Raw genomic sequence first — 20,983 nt, forward strand, 5'->3', positions numbered from 1 at the left:
CCGGTGGTTTCTTTACCACCAGCCTGGTTCTACTGCCACCTTCTTTAGCCCTGAATAAACACACAGAGGTTATATAAATTATAAAACTGTTGGCCTGTGGCTTGGGCTTCATATTGACTAGCTCTGTCTTAAATATTAACTCATTTCTATTAATCTATGTTTTTCCATGTGATCCTGGCTTACCAGAGAATGCCTGGGGCATCCTCTCTTCCTGGACTCTACATGAAGACTCCTCTGGTGGGCGCTCTGTCTACCTTTCCCAGAAGTCTCCTTATCCTAGTCCCACCTATCTTCCTGCCTCAAGACCTCCTGAGCAAATTGGGAGCACAGGTAGAGGAGAGAGGGAGTTAGAATTTAAAAAAATAGGAGAAGAGGAGGGGAAGGAGGACATGAAGGAGCAGGAAGATTGAGTCAGGGGAAGAATAGAGAAGAGCAATAAAAGAGATACCTTATTAGAGGGAGCCATTATAGGTTTAAAGAGAACCTATAGACAATAGGGAAATATTCAGAGAGCTTACAAGGATGACCCCAACAAAGAATCTAAGCAGTAGTGGAGAGGCTATGTGAAATACCCTTCCCCTATAATGACATTGATGACTACCTTATATGCCATCCTAGAGCCTTCATCCAGTAGCTTATATAAGCAGAAACAGAGACCCACAGCCTTATTAGCACTGAGCCAAACTCATGGAATCCAGTTGTAGAGAGGAAGGCATGATTCTAAAATCATGACCAGGCTGGGGAAACCCACAGAAACAGCTGACCTGAAGAAGGGGGAGCTCACGGACCCCAGACTGACAACTGGGAAACCACCATATGACCTCCCTGAGCATGGATGTCAGGAGGCTGGGCAGTCTATGGGGCCTCTGGTAGTGGAACAGTATTTATCCCTTGTGTACAGAATGGAATTTGGGAGCCCATTACACACAGAGGGAAACTCCATCAGCCTAAACACATAGGGGAGGTCCTAGGCCCTGAGCCAAATGATGTGACAGACATTTATGATTCCCTGTTGAAGGCCTCACTCTTTATATGGAGCAGAAGAGAGATGGGATCGGGATTATTGCGGGGCATGGGAGGATGGGAGGGAGAGGGAACTGGGATTGATGTGTAAAATAAGATTGTTTCTAATTTAAATAAAATGAAAAGAAAAATGAAACAGTGGGCTTAGAGCAACATTGAAGTAACTTGGACAACTGAAAAAGCCTAGTTGATTTAGCCACTTAAAGTTCACCAAACCATTCTTCAAGATCTGACTCAATGAGTTTACTGAGTCTAGTTCTTATCCCTCTCCATCAATTTACAGCAAAGGAATTACCATCAACCCCATGGGGAAGGAACTCACATGAGCAAAGAATTAGTAACTTTATTTTTGGATGCAAAATTTAGCTGCACACAGGCTATTTTTAGAGCAGATTCATAAATCTAAGTATTGGATTTATGTTTTATAAATCTTTTGTTTCACTAAGAACCTTTCTCTTTGTGCATTGTACAATGAACTTGTCTGTATTTGAACACATTACTTTACGGAACCTAGTTGCCAATCTTAGCTATAGACACATTATGCTGGCACTAGCATGTATACTTTTAGATACACAATTTCAAAGACTGCCTCACTTCCAACCCCTATGTAAAGTTGCAATTTGAAAGTCAAGATAAAAATCCCTTGGGATGAACAACAGAATTCTGTGTCAAATATGTTTTAATCATTTTGCCAGCCAGTTGTTTCTTTCTTATAAAGAAATGTGCTATGCTTTATCCATTTATTTATTTGTTTGTTTACTTGTTTTCTGAGACAGTTTTTTGCTGTGTAGACTTGGCTGTTCTGGAATTTGAGTTGTAGAACAGGCAGGCCTCAAAATCACAAATATCCTTCTGCCTCTCTTTCTACCAAGTGCTGGTCTTAAAGGGATGCACAAACAAAAACCAGCTGAATTTTTTAGTTGTTTTAGTTTGTGTGTGTGTGTGTGTGTGTGTGTGTGTGTGTATGTGTGCCTTATTTTTTGAGGTAACTAGGTTGTACTGATCACTTTGCAATACACCTGGCATATTTCTTCCTGCTTATTTGCTTTGTAGGCCCTTTAATAAAACCTACATACCCATAAAACAAGCAGCTTCAATTTAAATAGTAACACTGAATCTGATTATATTCTACAAGTCAAATCTTCACTTGATGCATATATATATATATGAGGATTTATGTGGTTGTTGATCAAAAGTATAATCACATATATTTTGATGACTGAAAATTTAAATTATGCCATCATACATTTGCAGTAAATATTTCAGATTAATTCACTATGAAGATAGTGAATACTAGAAACAGAGGTGGACACTTATAGGCAAGCACTCTATGTTGCCATAATAAACATACAAAGGAATGTATGTTGCAGTCTATGCATCACCTTTTCAGTAGACCTTAAGTTTTAGCCCCGAAGGATGAACTCACTTTAAGAAAAATATTAAGCAAAGGACTAGGAATATATATCAGTTGCTAGTAGGCTCTGGATTTGTTATAAAGCATCATATAAACTGAGTAATGGCCCATAGCTACAATGTATCTCAGTACTTAGGAAAGCAATGCAGAGGGATCAGGAATTCATTTTTGAAATTTGTAAGACAAGTCTTTTAAAAAGTGTTGACATTAATGGAAAGAACTTTTCCATATAAACGGAGGGAATCTAACTCAAAGACTTGAGAAAGTAAGGACTTAAACACAGTGTTTGAATGACTAATAAAAATACAAAACTAATATTGGGTTAGAGTACTAGAAAAAACAAAATTATTTGGTGGTTTGTTTTCTCAGAATAGACAACAGTCACCTTAATGTAAGAAACATTCCTGTGCCCTGGTTACTACTTTGCTGACAATATATGGTTTGCTTAGACATCCAGAGTTTCATCTGTCTCTAATAGTTGCAAAGTGCAAGCAGAATCTTGACAGAAGATAAGTATATAATTTATACATAAATGAATCTTTCTATGATATGCTCTTCTTTAAATTTACATCATTATTCTGTCCCATTCTTTGTCTTTTCTACCCTCTGTTTCTGTTTATACTCTTTTCCTTTTTTTCTTCTCTTCCATATTTCTCTTTTGTACAACAGTGTGTTTATCTATCACCTATCCATATCCATATCTACTATCCAGCAATTATCTAATCTAATTAGATAATCTAATCTAATCATCAATCAACTTGATTATCTATCATCTATATGCCATTGATCATCCATCTATAGGTGAATCCATATATTAATTCATTCATCAATTGTTCATTTGCAAAGTAGTATAAATACATTATTCAATTTGAGATTTTGATTACAGTAAATTGAAAATTAGCTTAGAATCAATCCTTAAGTGTAAAAGAAACGTGTCAGGAATTATTTGTTTCTGCAAACTTTTTATGACAGTTAAGTGAACCGAAGAGCTAGTGGATGGTTCAAAATAGAAGCAGTTTTTTTTCATTGCTTTGTTTTGTTGTTTTTGTATACTTTGATGATAGTATAAAAGCACACAGTGAAACACATGCCAACTTGAATCATACTGCACTTGAGGTTACTGAATAGATTCTTTAAAATTTGATGTTGGGGAACAAATGAATGTAATGACTTTATTCAACTTTTAGTACTAAACCTCATTAAGTGCACTACTGATAGGGAACCAACATAGACTCTTTGAGGCAAGTGAGCTTGGGAAAATAGCTCAGCAATCTGGGACTACACTTGACTTGGGCTATGTGCATACCAATCTTCTAGCAGATCACATAGCAATGTGTTGGCAATCAAGGATGTCCATCTTCATGGAACTTTGTGTACATACTATAACCACTGGAACAAGATTCTCCTACCACTGACAATCATCAAATGTAGTTTCAGTTCACCACTATTCTAGTTATATCTGAGTAGAGAGGGAAATCTAGCCTGAATTGTTGTGAGTACATTTATAATGAACCAAACCATGAACTTTTAGTGATAATCTTTTATTTACCATTGTATTGTGTGTCTATGCGTAATTGGATGTGAACACTTCTTACCACTAGGTTTCTTTGTCAAGTATTTTGTTACAGCACCAAGAAAAGTAACTGCATATCTACAAAACAATGACCATAAGCCCTCTCTTCATCCCTCTGTGAAACTTGTGTGGGGAATTCCAACCATCTGCGTGTTTTCTCTCCAGGTATTAAAAGGGACTGTGGAAAGTGCACTTAGAGAGTTTCAGAAGGGAAAACTAGGAAGGTCTAGAATCCCATCCTCTAACGAGGTTGAGACAGGAGGATTTCATATTCCAGGTCAGGTTAGGATACAGGGCATCAATGTTAGCCTGTCCAACTGAGAAAGAACTCATGCCCTAATGAAACATAAGGTACTAAAAGAGAGGTGAGTACATCTCAGTGGTGAGTGCTTGACTGACATGTGTGAGCGCCTGAGTTCAGTCTCCAGGTCTGTGAAAAATAGAGGCCAAAGGTTGAGTAAAAACAAAACAAAACAAAACAAAACAAAACAAAACAAAATGCCCTCTGGAAGTCTTACATGTACTATTAATACATAACTATATCAAATTAAATGAATCCATAATTAACTATCATTTTCTACCCATAGATAACATTCTAAAGTAAAACTTACAGCTGAGGTAATATATCATAGTCTGTTGTTCTTTTTTTCTAGCATTTCTTCTGTCACTGACAACCCTTCCCCTCACACAACAACCCTTTCATTTAAGATTCTCAGGCAGTTTCTGAAGCCTCCTTTTCCTCTGTCCAAGGGTTCCTTTGGAAATGGCGAAGAAGAAAGCAGAAGATGAAGTGGGAACTAGGACCTGCAGGTAGCACTTTGTATGAGAAAGGAGTGGAGATGGCCCTCCTGTGAGTCTGGGGCACAGTGTGTGTGTGTGTGTGTGTGTGTGTGTGTGTGTGTGTGTGTGTGTGTGTGTGAGAGAGAGAGAGAGAGAGAGAGAGAGAGAGAGAGAGAGAGAGAGAGAGAGACAGAGACAGAGACAGAGACAGAGACACAGAGAGAGACAGAGAGAAAGAGAGACAGAGACAGAGACAGAGACAGAGATTTGGTATCTGGTCTAGATGTTTTTTGGAATTAGAGCATTTCCAACACAGCAACAGAAAGCTGAGGGAATGGTGGGCTTCACTGTCTCTCTCCTGATCTGGGAGTGAAGCATTTTAGTATTCCTCATTTCAATAAAGTTCTGCTATATGGTACAGGTTCATCTCTTATTATCAAGTAGCTTTCTTGTTAAATAACTATCTGTAAGCTCATGTTTATTATTTAGCCTTGAAGTTTAATTAAGGATTTTTAATTTTGTGAAATATCATTACTCAGCCTATATGGTCAAACACTTTCTCTGCATCTATACAAAAAATAAAGACTTCATTTAATCATTATTTTCAATTATCCATGTGCTTGGACTTGCATTTAATGATTTACAGTAGTTAATTTGCTCTTGGCATTAATTAGATATTTACCCTCAAATTACTACCTGATATTTTGCTGCTAAGTATTTTAGATCATTATCTTTACTGTGATTCTTGACATGAATTTGCATGTTGTCTGCACTATTTAATCAATACACATGTTTAATAATATTTGGGTTTAATTATGTAATAATTTCAATTATTTATAACTTCTTTGGAGAAATTTTGGTACCCATTTTGTACATAGTTATTAATCATGTTAATATACACTATCATTTTTAAGGTATTTTTAAATAGCTGGTGTTTTCTCCGCGTTTTAGTAGTTTTCATGGTTTTTTGATGGCAAATGTACTCACTATCTGTTACTTATATAAGTGGAATTTCATTGGAGTTTAGTGTGTCTAAAGTGCAGCAGGTTTCTCATATCACTCAGTTTTAAAGCAGAGCATCTTTTATCATCACAGTTCAAGGTTAGCATGTCATAAAATTTGTCTGAGATTAATTGCAGGAGGTGGGTTAAAGTCAACCATAATTAGTATGCATATTATCTTTGTAAGCTTTTCAGTAAGTATCATTCTATTTAATAGGCTCTAAATAAGAATTCCCAGGAACTGAAAGACCCCAGGAGGCTCAGGCCCCCAGGATCTCAGTCCAGGACTGTGATGACCCCAATCACCAGGCAGAGTCAAAAGCTTGATGCAAACAGCAAGAGGCTTTATTTTAGTTGTTTAACGAAGTAACCCCACATTAGCTCGGGCCTTTCACCCACCCATCATGGCAGATGGCTAGAAAAGACACTGCGAAGCCACAGCATAGAGATCTTATAGGGAAGCATAAGGTGGGTGTCTAGGGGTCAGGACAGGCTCAGGATTGGTATGCCTCCAGGCTAGAGGGTTTGCCCTGTGTTGATTGGTCAACTGGTTGTTATGGCACATAGGCTCTCCCAGGGCGGTTGCTATGCTCTTCACATCATTGCTGTGCACTTGCCCATAAATCACACCCAGAGCCGTAAAGCGTAGCACTACCAGCTAACTTCTGATTGGTTCCTTGCCATAAGGCAGGTATCTGACCTCCTAGTGACCAAGGCAAGGTCAGGCAAGCACATGCTAGGCTGTTATGGCTGCTGAAATGGGGAGCTGGTCCCTTCAAAACCATCCTTAATACCTTTCTCCAAGCCCCTGCTACACTGAGCACACCACTGGAAATGTTCCAAAGTTTTGTCTCAATCGCATTCACAAATCTCCATTTCCTTATCTTCCCTCCATCACCCAAGAATCTTCTCTTACTTTGTCCTTTACATGATACTAATGGCTAACTTTTCTACTCTGCTCAAAGCCAGAAGTGTGATTAAATATTAACACCCTTGTAACTACATCATAACTACATTAAAGTCATGATTATTACAAATGTGGGCTCCTTAAACTGTGGATGGATTTTTTTAAATAAAAGATTGTTATAAATTTCAGATTACTCATGCAGTCACCACCTCTCAAACAGTCTTAGTCATCTACCTCCTCTATCTTTTTCTCCACACACCCTGTATCTTTATATTCCTAACAGCACAATCTATCCCCATCTCCCAGCTCTTTCTATCCTGATCTCTCATCCTTCTCTACCTGCATTTGCTGGCCCACACTTCCTCTTTTCCTTCTCTCTGCTGCTATCATTGAGCACCCACCCATGGTGGACCTCACCTCAGATCCAAGGCAGGGATGACAGAAAACCAGGAATGTAAATCTTTGTAACCAGGATCCAAAAGGAACCTCTTCTCCTTTAATGTGATTTGATCCAATATCCCAAAGACTCTGAGCTATGGGTTCCTCCTATTTCTGGCATAGTGCTCCCGGGGAAATAGATTAGGACCTACCTATATCTTTGAAATCATTCAAGACTGCTGAATGTGGACATGCAGAAGCCATGGGAATCTACTCACATGAAATATTCTTATGATGCTGCCACTATATTAATATTGTATATGTTAAAATTGAAAATTTACATGTGAGTCAAAATTACTCAACTAACAATTATGTAGCCCATCAAAAATCATTACTGTGTTAACTCCATGTTTTATTGCTGTGAGGAGACAACATGACTATAGAAGAAAACATTTAATTGGGAGCCTCCTTACCGTTTCCCAGGATGATTCCATTATCACCATGGCAGGGAGTGTGGTGGCAGGTAGACATGGCATCAGAGCAGTAGCTGAAAGCTTATATTCTGATCTAAAGGCAGGAGGAAGATAAAGAAAGCAAGACCTGGCCTGGAGCCAGCTTTGAAACCTCAAACACACCTGTCCTCCTATAGAAGGAATGACAGGTCTTCTCCAAAAAGACCAAACATCCTAATCTTTCCTAAACAGTCCATGAACTGGGAATCACACATTCAAACATATGAGCCTATGAGATATTTTTTTTAATTCTAATCATCACAGTTCCCTAATTCAATAGTATTTCTGTTTTTTTATTAATGCATATGCCTTTATTTTATTAAAGGAACATAAATTATAGAAGAAAAGTAAAAGCAGATATAAGAAAAAGCTGAAATATAATGTAATTATAAAATATGCATTTGAAAAACATATATGTGTGCCTGTTGTTGCTGTAAGGATGTCTAGTGAATGGAAGGGTATAAGGACATCAACACTTTCAGTCAGAGATTAGGTATGCTACCTTAGTATGTGTGTATCTGTCCCCCCAAATCTGTTTTCTACCAAATACCTTCAGTGACAACATGTTTGGTGATATTCAGTGAAAATTAAATAAGGTAATAAATGTGAAAATGTATTTCTTAATGTAATTGGCTTGCAAACCATAGATTTTAAAAACTATCATTGTTTATTATTATCATAAGGAAATGCTTGATAAGGTAGGTAGGAGTTTAAATTCTGATGAGGGTTTATCACCCTATCTCTATGACACTTTTCAAAGATTGTCAATCTCCTTAGTAAGCAGTAGACATGTGCTTTGCCTTTTCAAAGAGAATTTGAATTTTGCTGGCACTATATTGTCTAGAATCATAATCATATAAGTGAAGGCTGAAGTAAGCTGTATGTTGTATTTTCTTTCTGCACCACCTTCTAAATCGGAGAGTAAAGGGAAAACACAATGAGAGTTATTCTGCTGTATTTTCCTTTCATAGTGTGGAGTTTATTAACACTGATTCCCTGAGATTATACAATACTTTTCTGCAGCAAATCTGGTGAAAGAGAACAAACCATATTTTCCATGTCTGCCAATGCTTATTTACCTTTGGAAAGAGAAAAAGCCAAACAAATGTGTCAAATCTCAGGGGCACTATCTATTTTTCTTATTCATTGAACAAATTTCTTTCTTGGTCTCTTCTTACAGACTACAGACATCACAGGATTTCTACTACAGTTTTCTCATTTCTACTCCAAAAAATGGTGTCAAAGGCCATACCTTGAGTTCAGCTGTCAATGTCCCAATCACAAATTAATGCTCACTGTTTCAACCTCAGTCTGACCCCTGCTGCCCCAGCCATTTGATTGAGCTTCCTTCCCTATAATATTTGAATCTTGTTACATCAGATTTTCTGTATCTGTATTTTATTTCCTTTACTTAGGGTGGCTCCTCTACTTCCTTAACACAAAGAATATAATCCACAGAACTTAGCCCAAATTTTAAGATCCTAATTGTTAACACTCAGCAAACACTCTATTTTTAAAATAAATCACAAAAAGCAGTATTTTGTAATATGTAAAGACAGCTCTTAAATTCACCTACACAAATAAGAAAATTTACATTGAGTGCTCTAAGCAATAAAATGTAAAAAAAAAAAAACTTAAAGAATTTATAGTGGCATGACTCCCAACATTCAACTGTCTTGACACTGTCTAATTATAATATATAATTATTTAGACATTGTCTAAATATAATATATATAATATAAAAATATATAATATAATATATATACTCATCTAAATGCTTTCTCAGTCATTCATGGGAATATTAAAGAAGATAATAAGTGACAGTGTACACAATTTGATGTTTTATTACTGTCAGTGTAACTAGGTTGGGACTTACCTAGCATGCACACTTCTGAGGATAGCTGTAAGAACAACTTCAGGTGTAACTGAGAAGGGAAGATCTACTCTGAACATCACAAACTTTGCCTCACATGCTATACCTCAGACTGAATAAAAATGAAGAATGGAGGAAGCCACAAGAGCCCCAACCATTATCATATCTGTGTATCATATTTTTGTCACAACTTTCTTATTATTTACCTAATGTTTCTATTTATAATGATCATAATTAATCCATTTCTTATCTGCTTGTATTTCAAGTCTTTGCCTGCCACAGCAACAGTGTTGAGGATATGATCTTTTTGCACTTAGAACAGTGATGCATCAAATTTTCTAATATACATATTTAATAAAAGTAAATATTGAATGGAATACATCACCCAGTACCACTTTAAACATTCTGTTAATATGTGTGAATTACTTTATGTCCCAACAAATTTCCACAAACTTTGTGCTTAAACAAAAGACATTTATTTTCCTACAATACTAGGAGACTGAGGACTGTTGTATTGGGTTCCTATGAAAATTTAAACTCCATGATTTAAGTACACAGCTACCTTTCCTTGGGTCTTAGTCTCAGCTTCCCTCTGATTGTTTATTACTAACATCATCTCATCTTGTAATGCCACAGCCATACTGTATCAGAGTTACAATAGTGTCTTCATTTTCATTTAATGACTCTACTTACTACCAATAGAGTTGAATAGAAGTATCTTCTGGCAGGGCGTAGAGGATTTCTGTCCAGGGTGTGAATAGAGCTTCCACTTGCTCCACCCCTTTTTGATATCTAGTTCTTTGACAGTTTCATGCATGTGAGTAATTTCTTTGTTTGCTCACTCTTGCCATCCTTTCTCCTCTTCTTCTCACACCTATCAATCAACCCCCAACCTCTCCCCTTCTCAGATTCATGACTTTGGCATTTGTTGTGTAGCCCACTTGACTTAATCAGGCCATTTGTTAACTGAGTTTGAAATTTATTTCCTTCCACACAGAGAAGAGTCTGTTGTTCATATCAAGCCCATCCTCTTATAGGATGAACGACAGAGGTCTTCTTGTAGATTGTCTTGTTCCCCACTTTCCCTGTCAACCAATGTGATACCATCATTTCTTCTCTGAATCCTTGTAATCCTCAGCTGAACCTCTTAAGACTGTCTCTCACAAAAGAAACATTTCATTTAGATGTGAAGAAAACCCATTTTGAAGACATTTTATTGAACACTAGCAATATGATTACACAATTGTTTTCCATTCAAAGAAAACTTGCTAAGGTAATGCTCTAGTAACTTTTCCATGGAGAATAACTAAATGATGTGGGGAATTCTGAAATAAAAGGAATAATGAGGACAAAGAAGGAAAACAGCCATTTCACACTCTTTTCAGAGTAACAAGCTGATAATCAGTGTGTGCAGACTTGAAAACAAGTCTGGAAACCTGGGTTTAAACACAGAAATCCACTTCAAGGTGAAAGGAAGCCCACATAGTAGTCCTGTGACCACCACAGCACATACATCATGCACACACAGACATATAGTAAACACAGAAAGTAGTGAAAAAGCTAGAGAGATATCTACTGAGAGCATGATAAATATGGTTGATAAAAATATGCTATATTTTAAAAGTTGTGAGATAGTATACTTTAAGTGTTCTCAAAACAAAAATGATGAATATGTGTGATATAACATGTTTATTGGTTTAATTTAGCCATGCCCTTGTGAATATACTGTATTGTGTATCATAATTGTGCATGACTTTATTTATGAGCTAAATAAATGAATGGAAAAAAATAAATATTGAAAGTTGTAAAAAAAAGCTAGAGAGATAAAAAAATTAACACAATGAAAGAAATATTTAAATTGTGATATTTTAAATCACTTAATCCTTTTTGTTATGTTTTAGTTTGGTTTGAATTTCTTTAGAGAGGATGTCCCTATGTAACAGTCCTGAATGTCCTAGAACTCACTTTGTATATCAGGTTAGCCTTGAACTCACAAAGATCTGCATGCATATACCTCCTGAGTGCTGGGATGAAGGTGTGCCCCACTGTGCTCAGTTTACTTGTCCTTAAATGATATCAGTTTGTCAGTATAATCCTTAAAGCTTTAAGTAAAAGGTGTCACAGCTGACATGTTTAATATCATCTTTGCAACTGAACTAAAGAAGTGTTTAGCTAAACTGTTTTTCTATCAGAAGTCAGTAGCAGAAATAGTTAATCCTTTTTGTTTTGGGAACCATAATCCTCTCTTTTCAATGTTATTTCTTCAAATAAATAATGTGGGTTATAGATGCTGGATCATACAGTGAATATATGATCATCTTTAAAGGATACTTCTGAATATTTAATAATTGATTGCTAATTTTAAGCTTCCAGTAGTCATGTATGAAAATTAAGTTCTAAACCATCTCTGCTATGGTCATATTAGGATTATACTTATAGTCATTCTTGTACAGTGTATTGCTATTACATTATAATTCTTGTTTACTAGAGATTAATAAAATTAAGCTTTTTAATTAATATATTATTGATTTGATATTGGAAGTGCCGTTTTACGGTGTTTTTCCAATGGGATTTTCACATGCACACACACACTCACACACTTTAGGATTTCACAGCAACCAACAATGGATATAAAACTGCTTTTAATAATCATATGATAAGTATAAGCCCATCTTTGCATATTTCTGTGTCATTGTCCATCCAGCTTAAGAGTGAGTAATCTTATGCAAACACACATTGACAGGAATGCAAAAAAATTAGTCACAATGACTTGGACTCTTCTAGAAAGTCTGACATTCATACCACAATGGGTTCAAAGCTAATTTGGCAGATAAAATCACCAGTACAGAAGTAACTGCAGATCTGTCTCAAACTTGACATGTTTGTTTTATGTATTTGTTTAGTTGGCTGGATGGTTGTTCATTGATGTCATTGAATCAGTAACAAAGCCTTATTGACTCCATGAACTCTATCTGAGAAACAACATACAAGGATCCTCTCTAGGTTGTAATAAGGGTTGTGTGTGCCCATGTCTTCTGCATTTCCTCTCCGTAGAAATTCAAGCTTTCACTTTGAAGAAAGAAGACATAAGAGGGGTGAGAGAGGCAAACTTCTACCTCTTATCTTTTTCCCACACCACCCATATTTTATGTAACACTTTAGGATTTCAAAAGGAAAGCCAGGAAGGTACTTAAATTTTCTTTCTGCCAAATCTCTTTTCATGGATTAGATGTGTGCTTGAGTAGAAAAATAAATGATGAGATAAAAATCTCAGGAAAACAGCATTGTTTCAAATATATTATCTTTATGAAATGGTCAGCATAATATAAAAGTTTAATTTTCTAAAAAAACATATTTTTAATTTTTCTCCCTCATCTTCTATTATTAATTAATGATTTTATTCATATTTTACATACCAAGCCCAGTTACCCCCCCTCCTCCCCTTCCACCTACCTAACTCTCCATATGCTGCTCTGAGAGGACAAGGCCATCAGTAGGAAGTCAAAAAATTCTGTCCCATCACCATGTTGAGGCAGAACCAAGACCATCCCTCCATATCAAATTAAGCAACGTATCTCTACACAGGAAATGGGCTTCAAAAATCCTGTTCATACACTAGGGATAGACCTTGGTCTACCCGCCAGTGGCCCCACAAACTACCCAAGCTATCCACTGTCACCAGCATTCAGGAGGCCTAGTTTGGTCCTATGCAAATTCTCCAACTGTCCGTCCAGAGTCAATAAGCTTCTACTAATTCAGGTCAGCTATTTATTTGAGTTTCCACATCATGGTCTTGCTCCCTTTGCTCATATCATTGCTCCTCTGTCTCTTTGATGGTACTCTAGGAGCTTGGCCCGGTGCTTGGCTGTGGATCTCTTTGTTTGCTTCAATCAATTACTAGATGAAGGTTCTGTGCTCACAATTATAGTAGTCCTCAATCTGATTACAGGGCAATGCCAGTTCAGGCACCATCTTCACTCCTGCTTAGAGTTTTATATGGAGTTATCCTTGTGCATCCCTGGGGATTTCCTTTGTGCCAGGTTTTTGTTAACCTGATAATGGCCATCTCTATCATGGTATTTCCTTCCTTTCTCTCCCTCTCTGTTCTTCTCCCAACTCAGTCATCCCATTCCTTCATGTTCTCCTCCACTCTCCTCTTCTCTCCTTCTCTCTCCCCTTCCACCATCCCTCCCAAGCTCCCAATTTACTCAGGATATCTTGTCTATTTCCCCTTCCTATGGGTAATCCATTTATGTTTTACCTAGTTTCTTTGTTACCTAGCTTCTCTGGGGTTGTGGACTGTATTCTAGTTAACATTTGCTTTATGTCTAATATCCACTTACAAGTGAGTACATACAGATTTTGTCCTTCTGGGACTCAATTACCTCTCTCTGGATATTTTTTTTTTCTAATTTTGTGCAGCTGCCTGTAAATTTCAAGCTGTAATTTCAGAAAACTTTGTTTGAACTTTCAAGACAGGGTTTCTCTGTGTAGCTTTTGAACCTGTAGCTCTTATAGACCAGGCTGGTCTTGAACTAACAGAGATTCACTTGCCTCTGCCTCCCAAATGCTGTGACTAATAGTGTGTACCACCACTGCCTTGCCCAAAAAACTTCTTAACATTAACTGTAATTCTAAAAGACCTTCAAAGGGATCTGAAGGAATAAATATAGCAAAACTGCAGTCTGATTGACATCACTAAGGAAGAAGGAACAGATCAAGCTGATGGTCAACAGGAATCTTTGTTCCCTGCTTGGAAACTCAGAGGACGTCATGGATGAAACTGCCTTTCTTAGCTTCCCAAGGCTCCCGGCTGGTACAAAATCCCCACTCTCCTGCTTCGGGTCATGGGATCATAGAGATAAAAACTGTCTCAGGGGCTCTACCTTAACTGAGTTCTTTGGTCTTTGTATTTCAGAAGCCAGAGGAGATATATACAGGTAACCATGAGCAGTGATGTGAAGACTCAAATAATTTCTGTACTCTTTCTCACTAGTCAACCATTATGGAATGTGAGTTCCTAGGTAGAGGCAATTTCTTTATGTATTGTTTCTTAATATTGCACAGGAGGAAATATTTATGTTGTTGCATGGACACTAAGTACATGATGAATCTTCATGTGTTTGAGTAAGTGTGCTATCCTTATTTACATTATTAGTAGTAATATGAAGCATGTTGAATGGATAAATAGCCAACTTCTTAAAGATCATGTGTTCACAGAAAAGAATGCTATCAGCAGAGATAATAGTGCCTTTTAACTTGAAGTTTAAAAGGAAAATTATCAAATATTATTACTTAACAGCCAATTAGTAATAAGCCTGAGCTATTGGCCTAGTATTCATAATTAATATTGTGTCTCTGTGTCAGGTATTTGAAAACTGGCAGGCAGGAAGGAAAAGTCTGCCTACATTTTAATTATTGTTTTCTTATTGTATTAAGTATATTTTGCATGTATGAAATGTTTCACACACACACACACACACACATATATATATATATATATATATATATATATAAAGTAATCATTATAATTATACTCTCTAGTATGCTGAGTGATTCAATTTTACCTATATTTATATACATTAATTTCAGGTTAGCATGAAAATGACATAGTAATTGAGATAATTTAATTTGCTTTCTGACAATGCTAGAGGCTGGGAGTTCACAGCCAGGGGATTACACTGACAGGAACTGGACTAATCTGTCTCACTACTATTCCCATAGATGTCTCCTTACTCATTACACATATACTTTTATTGCCATTTGCTTATAAATCAAGCAGAGCTCTCTCTCTCTCTCTCTCTCTCTCTCTCTCTCTCTCTCTCTGTCTCTCTCTCTCTCTCTCTCTCTCTCTCTCTGCAAAGTCTCATATAGTCCAGATTGACCTCCAATTTGTTATATAGTACAAACTGACCTTGAGCTCCTGTCCCTTATCTCCTCTATCCAATAGCTAGGATGACAAATATGTGCCCCCAAACACAACTCATAGTTAATATTCAGAAAGAAGTAAGTGTAGTGGCCCGGCATGTCTCAATCTCAGACCACACAAGCCACGAGGTCCTGCCTGAGTGGGGGAGCATGGACTTGGAAATTCCTAGCAACCCAATGGTGATAAAGACCAGACACAGACATCTCGTCATCTCTAGAGAGCTCTCAGTTCCATGCTACAAAATTGAAATCTCTCCTTTATTCAGCATCTTCCTGGCTGCTTTCTAAGTGTTCTTCCCTGACCCTGAGGCCATTTCTCTTCCATCTCCCTAGACTCTATCAGCAGATCTCTCTCATGGGGAATGTACTGTGTATGTTTATCTTATTGATTGTTAAATAAAATACTGTTTGGCCAATGAGACAGCAAGTAGACAGGACTAGGAGTCAAAGAGGATTTTGGAAAATGTAGTAGAGAAGTGGTGATCCAGGCAGGAAGTGACATAGCAAGGAGACTCATATTTAAGTCCAGGAGAAACAGGAAGGGTCCCTCTTTTCCCCTCCGTTCCTGATCTGCTGGGAAGGAGGGACGCCAATAAGGTGTCCAATAAGATGTCTTATAAAATACATAGGTTTATGATAGTTAAGACTTAGCTAGCAGATGAGAAGTCCTAGTCATTGGCCAAGCAGCTTTGAACATAATACAAGTTTCTGTGTATTCATTTGGGCCCTAACTCAGGCGGGCAACTGGCATAAAGCTCACAAGTGGTGGTGGGGCTCAAGCAGCTTTTGGCGGAAAGATTTATCCTAACATCTCTCAACCATCCCTCCTCCTCTTGATGTCTCCACAAATACCACCTAACACTCTATCCTCATTCATCACATAAACCTAGCCCTCTGCCCTGGTGCAGGCCTATTCAAATGCTTAGTTCTGTAGAGATGCAAATCTGGGGGACATTTTCCATTGAGGCTATGCCATTCAACAGCAAATCAGCTAGCATCTGCAATACAATGCAGAGCAGAGCTCTGGAGGTTAGGACCCTGAGAAATTCTCTAATAGAATCAGTTCTCCACTCCCAACAAGTAAACTAGTTTATAATTGTTTCAAAGAAGAAGTTAGTATATCATCCCCTTGTATTCATCCTTGTCTATTAAAATATAACACCACATAAAAGGTCAGCGATCAGATTCATTTTTGAAGCTACATGTTAAAATTTATTCTGTGGTCAGGCTTCAGTAATACTATGTAACTACAACTACATCTACTAGTTATTATCTCTCTGTCAATCTCCATCTGAATATTATATCACAACAAGAGTGTCATCTAAACTTTCCGGTTTCCAGAAAAAATGTTTAAATGCAAATAGTGTTTACATTTAATAACAAAACATAAGAATCCTTTTTGGAGATTTTATGTGACACACACACACACACACACACACACACACACACACACACACTATGTGCATGTATATTTTTTTCAGGTATTGGGTATTGAATCCAGGAAATTTAGCAAGCTATGCAACCATTTCCCAGGGAAGAAAGCATATAGTTATATGTCTTGAGATTAACAGATTCTAAATTTACAATATAAAAGCTGTAGGGAACCATGTGAACCAGTAAAGATAACCAAAAACGCAGATGTTTCTATAGGAATCCCAGCCAAACTCTGAATGAAAATGATGAACAGCTGTGATGAGTCCTTAAATTCCCACAAAATGCTAGTTTTCTTATCTTGAGTTTATGGTATAATATGCTGAATAAAAATATCATTTCTGTTAAATGCTGCTTATTTTCACCTGCTTTGTCTTTACAAATAGAGTAGGCAGAATAAAGACTTTCTCAATACACCAATAATCTCATAACACAAGAGAGTGTCTGTGTGTTTCATTGCATTTTAGGCTGCAGGCAGAATTAAGGTTGCTGATATCTGATAGAAAGCCACAGAGATGTGGTGGTTTGAAAATGTATGTCCCTCAGAGGGAGTAGAATTATTAGGAGGTATGACTTTGTTGGGGGAAGGTATGGCATTGTTGGAGGAAGTATGTTTCTGTGGGGATGGGCTTTAAGGTCTCCTATGCTCAAACTACACCTAGTGAGACATTAATTTCTTTTTTTCTCTGTGAATCAAGATGTAAGACTTCCAGCTCCTTCTCCCGCACCAAGTCTGTATGCAGGTCACCATGGCCTCTATGATGATAATGGACTAAAACTCTGAAACTGTGAGCAACCCCAGTTAAATGTTTTCCTTTATAAGATTTGCCATGGCCATAGTGTGTCTTCACAACAGCAGAAAATGTAACCAAACACAGGAGATAATCCTCTAAGTGATCTAGTTGCGTCCAAAGCAATCTCCCAAAATTCTCAATGAGCAAAAAAAAAAAAAAGGAGTCAGAAGAGTATATGAGTGTGGAGGATGGTACAGAGTCAGCATGAAAAGTTGGATGTGGAAGATGTGGGCCTTTAGACCTCTGGAAGAAGCCAGGGCTAGAATCTCAACTGAGAATCAAAACAGGAGCAGTTACTGCAGTACTTTCAGTCTACTGAGATATGTGTTGGACTCCTGACCTACAAAAAGATGATAATTTATATTGTTTAAGTTACTAAATTTGTAATAGAAATAAGATAAGAATAGTTTTCCTAGTAAGTAATATTCTCATACTGTACTCCTCTCTTAAATTTTCATTGTACAAAATCTTCATCTCCAGTTAAGAAAGGAAATTTTCAGTTAACATTTATTCTTTACAACTGATCTTCAGGTAATGAACACCAAAATGATATTAATTTTACACATCAGGAAATGAAAGCATCATGAGTTTATAAAATGAACATCAGACAAATTAACATCATTTAATTAAAAACTTCAAGGATTGGGCAAAAGTGGGAATAGGAGATAAATATTCACACAGTTTGACTTGATAGATATTCACACAGTCTATCTTCAGTGTGTACAATAAATGTTTAAGAAAAACACAAAGTGAGCCGCGTGTTGTTTGCATCCCCCTTAATCCAAGCACTTCGGAGGGAGAGACAGGCAGATCTCTGTGAGTTCGAGGCCAGCCTGGTCTCCAGAGTGAGTGCCAGGATAGGCTCCAAAGCTACACAGAGAAACCCTGTCTCAAAAAACCAAAAAAAAAAAAAAAGAAAAAGAAAAAGAAAGAAAGAAAGAAAGAAAGAAAGAAAGAAAGAAAGAAAGAAAGAAAGAAAAATACAAAGTGACCCTAAGAAATACCATGGTAGGCTACAGTTCTGCAGTTATCTTAAGAGTCTCATCTTCTTGGTGCAAAAATGTTTTCTTAAATAATGATGTAGTTTGTTCATTTCCTTAGTGTTAGAATTTTCTCTATAGCAATTTGTAGGAGAAATGCAGGATTCCAAAAGTAATAGAATGATGATAACAAGTTGTGATGAATAAGTAATACTATTCATGAGAAAGTAAAAGCAACTGGAATTCATGTTTGAGAACACTCATTGGTACCTGATCTACCGTTTTATATTTGTCTCCCAAGGAGGAGAAAACACCGTGTTCAAAGCCAGAAGTTGTGACATTCTCTGCTAAATAGGGGCCTCAGCTCTCCTTGAAGAGTTCTAAGCTTGTTGATGCTTATTTCATTTTGTACTGAAGATACTCACCTGTCTCTCCTACTTATGAGAAATTAACAAGGACTTGAACAGAATCCCTATTTGAATAATCTTTCTTGTGCAAGAAGTAATGAAGAAGTAGAATTGACAGTATTTTCCAGATAGGCAATGAAGCCATCCAGAAGACAGAGCAAGTTGTACCTTATGCTCCAGTCCTGGTTGCTGTTAGGTAAACTACTCAATCTACCATGCATACAAGCTGCATACATCTCACTGCCACCTGGGGACATCATTCAGACACTGCACATGCTCAGGAAAACCTGCCAAATCCACTCTTAAAGTTCCAGTCATAGTATCAATATAACAGACATTGTTCCAAAGGTCTTTAAGGTAAGAACATGAATAATTTCTCCCAAGAGAACTTAAATATTTCTGCTTTGAAAAATAAATGACTTCTGAATTGATATCTGGTGATTTGTCTTTGGCTGAATATTAAGTTTTTCATATTTATGGAACACAAATTTTCAATATTCAGCTCAGCAAAAGGTTTATCTTGCATGTGAAGTTTGAATAAAGAATATTTCATAAATCATGGAGTGATACACAGAAAGGGAGATGCTGAAACAGGAATAGCAGGAATATCTATTAAGATTTACCCACCCCTACACACGAAAAAAAATGAGTCTTGAGCAAGGACAAAGAAACTATGTACCCTGGCTAGAGCAGCCACCAATATTTATACCACAGAGATATGAATGGCTGTCTTCCCATTTGTGCAAAAACATTGTTAGCCGAGTAGAAGCAGCTTTGGTAAGCATTCATCGATGACTGGTAAGGCAAGGATGTGCAAAGTGAAATAGATGGCTTATTTAGAATGTCTCACTTGTCCTGTTATGGAAGGAATGCAATCCTTGGTTTGATTAAAATTCCTAACATTGTATTTGTCTCTGTTGTCCTATACTAGAGACTTGGAGTAATTTCTTTTTTTTGTCTCATATAGTTCCAGGCTAGTCTCCTCCCCTAAGGACCTACAGAGCAGATAGCTGGTGCTTCTCTGTATTCTGTGCTGGCTGCAGAGGTTAAGACTTCTTTGGGATTCCCTGGGCAGTGGTGGCACATGCCTTTAATCCCAGCACTCAGGAGGCAGAGGTAAGCAGATCTCTGTGAGTTTGATGCCAGCCTGTTCTACAAAAGCTACTTTCAGGACAGCCTACAAAGCCACAGAGAAACTGTGTCTAAAAACACCAAAAAAAAAAAAAAAAGTCCTCAGGATTTATGTAGAAAACATTTGTATGGTCTAATAGGAAAATGGACATTTCTAAAGAATGCACTAGAAATATTTGCATTAAGCCTTTAGCCTTTTACTTTCTATATTCATTTTCTAGAGGTCTAGAAATTCAAATGTTCTATTAATCATCTAATTTACTGCTTTTGTTTTCCTGGACTAGACTAGCATCATCCTTAACATGGTCAATAAAAACATCATTGTTCTTACTGTGTTATACATGATTTATCTACGTTGACTGTACTTGTAAGCATATCTGTAGACCCAGAAATCTAGAGACATGGTAAGGAGGAGACTATCCTGGAACTATATGTCTCAAAACCATGAGAAGTAAGACAAATAACAAACAAAAACGCCTATAACAATATGTTCAAAAGTTATGTTGTAACTTTATCAAATATATGTCCTATTACTTACAGTCCCCACACATTAAGCATCCGCATTATTTTTCTCCATATTAGAAAACTGAAAGAACCAAACATGACATTATTAATAAATATGACTCTAAATTAGACATCAATAAATTGTGTCTATGCTGAAATATAGAACATGGTCACTCTATTTCTAAAAGCACATTACAGGGTCCACCCCTGTATCTCCAAATCTTCCATGCTTGCCTCTTCTGGACCTGCTGCATGCATCAGGGAATCTCCAGCTCTGTTTGAAAAGAAGTATTTGTATCAAGTTTCTCCTTCTACAGTATCATTTTTTTTCTGTTAATGTAGTTTGC

The 20,983-nt window shown here is 37.0% G+C and overlaps 1 long non-coding RNA gene across 36 annotated transcripts in view; it reads left to right on the top strand.

The window, feature by feature from the left end:
• Positions 1-20,983, top strand: part of LOC103161473 — an 82,844-nt gene that overhangs the window by 15,451 nt on the left and 46,410 nt on the right. For 13 of the 36 annotated variants that reach the window (XR_004769192.1, XR_003483147.2, XR_004769195.1 and 10 more), the window contains 5 exons: positions 4,761-4,820; positions 14,529-14,588; positions 17,519-17,608; positions 18,896-19,358; positions 19,969-20,117. This is a non-coding gene — a long non-coding RNA (uncharacterized LOC103161473). Of the gene's footprint in view, positions 1-4,038; positions 4,176-4,760; positions 4,821-14,102; positions 14,278-14,379; positions 14,474-14,528; positions 14,589-17,518; positions 17,609-18,895; positions 19,359-19,968; positions 20,118-20,983 lie in introns of all 36 variants that reach the window. The other 23 variants (XR_003483156.2, XR_004769211.1, XR_003483176.2 and 20 more) reach the window with 16 other exon arrangements.

The sequence above is a fragment of the Cricetulus griseus genome, chromosome 3, assembly GCF_003668045.3.
Source record: "Cricetulus griseus strain 17A/GY chromosome 3, alternate assembly CriGri-PICRH-1.0, whole genome shotgun sequence".
Lineage (NCBI taxonomy): Eukaryota > Metazoa > Chordata > Mammalia > Rodentia > Cricetidae > Cricetulus > Cricetulus griseus.